At 43.1% G+C, this 6064-nt stretch overlaps 1 pseudogene; it reads right to left on the reverse strand.

The window, feature by feature from the left end:
• Window positions 1-1257: 1257 nt before the first annotated feature.
• On the reverse strand, window positions 1258-4826 carry LOC148141023 (uncharacterized; annotated as a pseudogene).
• Window positions 4827-6064: the final 1238 nt, after the last annotated feature.

Genomic DNA, 6064 nt, shown 5'->3' on the forward strand with positions numbered 1-6064 from the left:
TGTCCCATTTTCAGAAACAGGTTAGCAAATGAAATGGGGCCAAGTAAGTTAAAATGCCATTTGCAGACAAAATCTCAATTCAGCTAAAAAAAAAGTGTGTACTGTTTGTCTCATTGAAATGTGCAGAGTCATTGTAGAATCACTACTTGAGGAAATGTGAGTTTTGGAGACTGGATGGCTACAGAACATTCTGAAGAAAGAAACAGTTTGAGAAACAGTTCACATTCATACCAATGACATAGGTAGAAAGAGAGAAGTTGCAACAAGAATTTGGGAAGCTATGCAACAGAATAAAAACTTGGATCTCAAGGATTACTATCAGTGTGACATGTTCGTGAATACAGTACTAGGCCAATCGAATAAACAAATGCATGGCTGATGAGTTGGCATAGATGAAAGGCTTGAGATTTCTGGATCACTGGCTTCATTTCTGGAGAACGTAGGACCTATACAAGTCTGATAGCATGCACCTGAACCAGAATGAAAGCTACATCCATATGGAAAAGATTACTAGTGCAGGTGGTGGGGGTTTAAACTAATTTGGCAGATGGATGTCATACAAAATGGAGGCACAGTAGGGGAAGAGGTGAATTCATAAAGACTATTTCCACAATGAATGGCAAAACTGGTTAACAACTAAGCTACGGTTTAGAATTAAATTACAAACCCTTTCATCCCAAATTTGCACCAATTATCCGAGACTCTTAGAATGAGTCATAGAATTGTCCAACACGGAAACAGACACTTCGTCCAGCTTGTCTGTGCTGACCAGACATCCCAATCTGACCTCGTCCTATTTGCCTGCATATCCCTCTAAATCCAAAATTAAAAAAAAGGAAAATGGTAAGAAACAGCCAAATGGGGCCAAGCTTAACAGATTAAAAAAAAGATTCCCGCCATTGAGAGAAAAATGCTGACAGTTTTAGAATTACTGAGCTCTTCAGTTCAGTTGGTAAGTCAGTTAGACTTAGGTCTTTGACTGGAAGTAACAGTTCAACTTTCACAGCTTAAGACAATGTTAAAGGTACTGATTTCTGGAACTCACCAAGATGGATGTGTGCACCTTGTTCAGTTTCAGAATTTTTCTTTTCCAGGAGAGAGATTTTTTTTCTGTCAAAAAGCATGACATTCTGCCATTAACTGATACAGCTCATGTTTACTGGAAAAAGTAGTCCAAAAGCTGTTGCTAGGTAACCTTCAGCACAGAATCTTCCAAATCTTCCAAGCCAAGTCTACCAAGCAATTAAAGCCATAAACCTATCTTTTTGTCTCTCTTAAAAGCTTTGGCTTGTCTTTTCCACACAGTTATTTGACTTCCAACCAAAACAATGGGATATTAACAGCTCACATCAACTTTTGAGTTTTGTAATTACTGCTGAATACAACGCTTAGAAATTACGTCTATTCAAAACTCTTTCAACCTAGAATGTCCAAAAACGTCCATATTCCAGTTCCTCACAGTCCTTGAATAAAATTTGTATTCCCTAAAAATTGTCCAGTGTGAATGTTAGTGAATGGGGAAGTGGATGAATGAGTGAGTGGATCAGGTGACAGGGTACATAAAGAGGCAGAATGGTGAGGTATGTGGCCAGGTTTAAGAAGCTAAGTGGTAGGGTGGCAGCTGTATGAAATGGGTGAATACTTGGGTGCTCTTGGATCGTCAGGTCACGAGATTTTATAGGTTTGTAAAGTAGTCTAGTTGTGAGATTTTATAGGTTTCAGGGCGATCCAGGCTAGTTTGTGTAGAGGACATAGTGGGGCTGTGAGATTTTGTCAAGTTGCAAAGTACTCAGGTCAGGTTAAGTTGGTTTGGGAGACGGGCAGCAGGTTGTGAAATTTTACAGAGCTGCACAGGTAAACATGCTGGGTTGAGGTGTTCTTCGGGTTGTGAAATTTTATTGGGTTTGGGGCTATTCAGGTCTGTTAGGGAGGGGATAGTCAGGTTTGAAATTTCGAAGTTTCATAGGTTTGGGGACGGGCCAGGTCTTTTTGAAGGGATAGTCCAGTGGACTTTAGTCATGAGGTGAGAACTGGTCAGTTTGGGCCAGTCAGAGTCAGATTGGGCTGCAGAGAATCAGGGGTGATGTGGAGAGTACTCAGAAGGTTGTAGAGACTGAGCAGTGTGTCAAAGTGAGCAATTTAGGGTGTCAAGTGTAAGTGTACCTAGGAGTTAATTTTTCTGTCTTAGAATTCCTGTGTAATTATCCAGGTAAGAAAAATCAGAACTGTCCAAAATCTTGCTTGCTGACTCAGACTCTTGTTGGAATCTCTGGTCTTTCCAGTAATTTCTATGGTGTCAGTCTGTCTGGAATATTTCACACTTTGTATGAACAAGAACTTCCTTCAGAGAGAGTGCAGCACTCAACAGCATGCCATTGACGTCATCTGCTTCCCTTGCTGTACTTCACTTCTGAGTGATATCTCTGCAAGCAAAGAAACATCCTTTCTGAATGCTTTAGAGTTCTGAAGATGGGTCCCTGTACTCAAAACATCATTCTACTTTCTCTCCAAACCTGCAGCCAAACCAGCTGAGTTTCTTCAGTAATTTCTGTTTTTATTTTCAAGCAAATGCAAGTGGTTTGAGAAAGATGTTTTTAATTGGCATTTGGTCAGACTCTATTACCATTTTCTTTCTCCCAGACAGGTGCAACTTTTCAATCAGCAAAGAATCTCTTTCTCAATGTGTGTACAGTGTTGTTCAGTTTGTGTTAATGCTCTGGATACAAACACAATGGGTCGTCCTCACTGCCTGGGGGTTAGTCCAAGTCCTGTTTCACTGACATCACACTGCAGGGTGACTCCATTGTTACATCATAATCCCTCAGCACTGGTGATGTCATCACTAGTTGTTTGATGGGAGTGAAAGCTGCTTCTTGTTCTGTGTCCCAGTCCCACTGAACATCCTGCACAGTGAGACTGGGTACAGGTAAACACTCTGACATTGGACTGGGCAAGAACCTGGCCAGGTAGGTCCTGTATGGGTTCACTGATATTCCAGATGGTTCAATAACTGTGTGAAGGCTTTATGACAGAACCCACACTGATTTTATCCCTTATGTGAGTACATTGCCCAATGTTACGCTGACTGTGAAAGCATTGTCACAAACATTGCAATGGAAGAGAGATTCTCTATGAATCCTATGATGTCCCAGATGGTTAAAGACATCACAAAATCTTCATTACAAACCTCATAATTGAAAGATTACTCCCCTGTGTGGATCCTCTGATGGAGCAGGAGGTTCCATGACCTTGAGAATGATTTGGTGCACAATTCACACCTAAAGGGTTTCTCGCCGGTGTGGATGCATTGGTGTCTGCGGAGGCTATCTGAGTACAAGAATGACTTCTCACACACCTCACACTTGAATAATTTCTCCCCTGTGTGAATGCGTTCATGCCTGCGGAGGCTCGATGAAACTGAGAATGATTTGTCACAGTCCTTGCATATGAACGGTTTCATCCCTGTATGAATGCGTTGGTGTGCACAGAGGCTCGATGACTGTGAGAATGATTTGTCACACACCTCACACACGAATGGTTTCTCACCTGTGTGAATGCGTTTGTGTCTGCGGAGGGTAGATGAATCCAAAAATGATTTGAGACATCCATTACATCTGAATGGTTTTTCCCCTGTGTGAATGCGTTCATGTGTACAGAGGATTGATGAGTGTGAGAATGATTTACTACATACTTTGCAAATGAATGGCTTCTCCCCTGTGTGATTACTTAGATGTACATGGAGTTTCATTGATGATGAAAATGATTTGCCACACACCTCACACTTGAACAGTTTCTCCCCAGTGTGGATGCGTTGATGAGTCCGGAGGTTCCCTGAACGTGAGAATGATTTGTCACACACTTCACACATAAATGGTTTCTCGCCTGTGTGAATTCGTTGGTGTGTGTGGAGGGCTCCTAACTGTGAGAACGATTTGTTGCACACCTCACATGTGAACGGTCTCTCTCCTGTATGAATACGTTGGTGTTTGCAGAGGGTGGATGAGACTGAGAATGACTTATCACACTCCTCACAGGTGAATGGTTTCTCCCCTGTGTGAATGCGTTCGTGTCTTTGAAAGGCTGATGAATCTGAGAATGATTTGTTGCATATCTTGCAAGTGAATGGTTTCTCCTTTGTGTGAGTACGTTCATGTATGAGGAATTTTGATGACTGTGAGAATGATTTGTCACACACCTTGCATACAAATGGTTTCTTCCCAGTATGAATAGGCTGGTGATTCACCAGGCCCGATAACTGTGAAAAGTTCTTGTTACATTCCACACATTTGAATGGCTTCTCCCCACTGTGTCGATGACTTTGCAAACATTTGGTCACATACTTCACACTTAAATGATTTATCTTCCATGAAGCTGCCCTTCCGTTAATAGTTATACAGCAGATGTTCCTTGTGCCTGAGAGTATCTTATTAAACCTGTGAAGCCTCTTTTCCCCCCTCATACTTGAACCTGTAAGATTGAGTCATTGGTTCATGAGGCTCACGGAATAACTGAAGTACTCGTCACACTTGGAGCCACCGGCACTTTTTCCCAGCTGCACCCTGACCAATCACCCACAGCCGAACCTTCAGAAAGGTTGGTTCTGTTGGAAGGCTCCACACCACTGACCAGTTTCAAATCTAATGATGCATCCCCTGACCCAACCGATTTCCAGATGGTGGTTTCAGTGCCCAACCTTCTTTGTATTGAGCAATGCTGTGAAGGGCCTGGATTCTTCTCACAGTTGTGCAGTTAAGTTTGTTGGGTGATGGTCAGAATCTCCCTGTAGTGTTTATCCTCTCTGTATGCTCTGATGTACTGTGGCACAATTTCTCTGTAAAACACGAAAGAAGACATGATTTTCTCGAATACTCCCTCCTCCTTTATTGATGTTACTGGTGCAGGCAGAGAGTAGCTGAGCGACCACCAGGAAAGGCAAAGGGAGTAGGCAGAGAGTGCATGAATCCCCTGTGGCCATTCCCCTCAAAGAATAGTACACCATTTTGGATGCTGTTGGGGGGGGGATGACCATTCAGGGGAAATCAGCAGTAGCCAGGTTGGTGGCACTATAACTGGCTCTGGTGCACTGCAGGAAATGGTAAAGGTAAACAGGCAGTTAGTGATTGAAGACATGATAGTTAGGGGAACAGACAGGAGATTCTGTGGACGGAAAAGGGAATCCAAAATAGTGTGTTGCCTCCCAGGTGCCATGGTCCAGGATGTCTCAGAGTGGCTGCTGAATGTTCTCAAGGGTGAGGGCGAGCAGACAGAAATCATTGTGCACTTTGGCACAAATGACATAGATAGAAATAGGAATGAGGTCCGCAGAGTGATTATAGAGAGCTAGGAAAAAAGTTAAAAACCAGGACCTCGTTGGTGAAAATCTCCAGATTACGTCCACTGCCATGTGCTAGTGAGGGTAAAACAGGAGGATATGGCAGATGAATCCGTGGCTAAAGAATTGGTGCAGGTGGCAGGGATTCAGACTTTTAGATCATTTGGATCTTTTCTGGGGCAGAGGTGACATGTTCAAGAGGGACGAGTCTCATTTGAACTGGAAGGGGACCAACATCTTGGCGTCCAGGTTTGCTTGTGCTGCAAGGGAAAGTTTAAACTAGATTTGCAGGGGCTGAGATCCTCAACAGCAGGGAGGCTTGAAGGAGATACAGTAGTCAGAAATAGTAAGTTGAAGAGACAGGTCAGGCTGAAACATGACAGGGAGCAAGGAACGCCTGTTGGATTAAATTGCATCTATTTCAATATCAAGAGGGCTGGCAGGTAAGGCCGATGAACTCAGGGTATGGATAGGTACATGGGACTGGGATATTATAGCCATTACAGAAACATGGCTAAGGGAGGGACAGTACTGGCAACTTAATGTGCCAGGGTATGGCTGCTTTTGGCAGGACAGAGGTGGTGGAAAGAGGAAAGGGGATATTGCATTTTTGATTAAAGCAAGTATCACAGCAGTAATCAGAGATGAAATTATTGAAGGATCACCCAGTTAGGCTTTGTGGGTGGAGATAAGAAATAAGAATGTGATGGGGTTGTACTAGCCCCCAAATAG

Source organism: Chiloscyllium plagiosum, unplaced genomic scaffold, assembly GCF_037043375.1.
Source record: "Chiloscyllium plagiosum isolate Xiang-an unplaced genomic scaffold, Cpla_swu_hap1 HiC_scaffold_35, whole genome shotgun sequence".
Lineage (NCBI taxonomy): Eukaryota > Metazoa > Chordata > Chondrichthyes > Orectolobiformes > Hemiscylliidae > Chiloscyllium > Chiloscyllium plagiosum.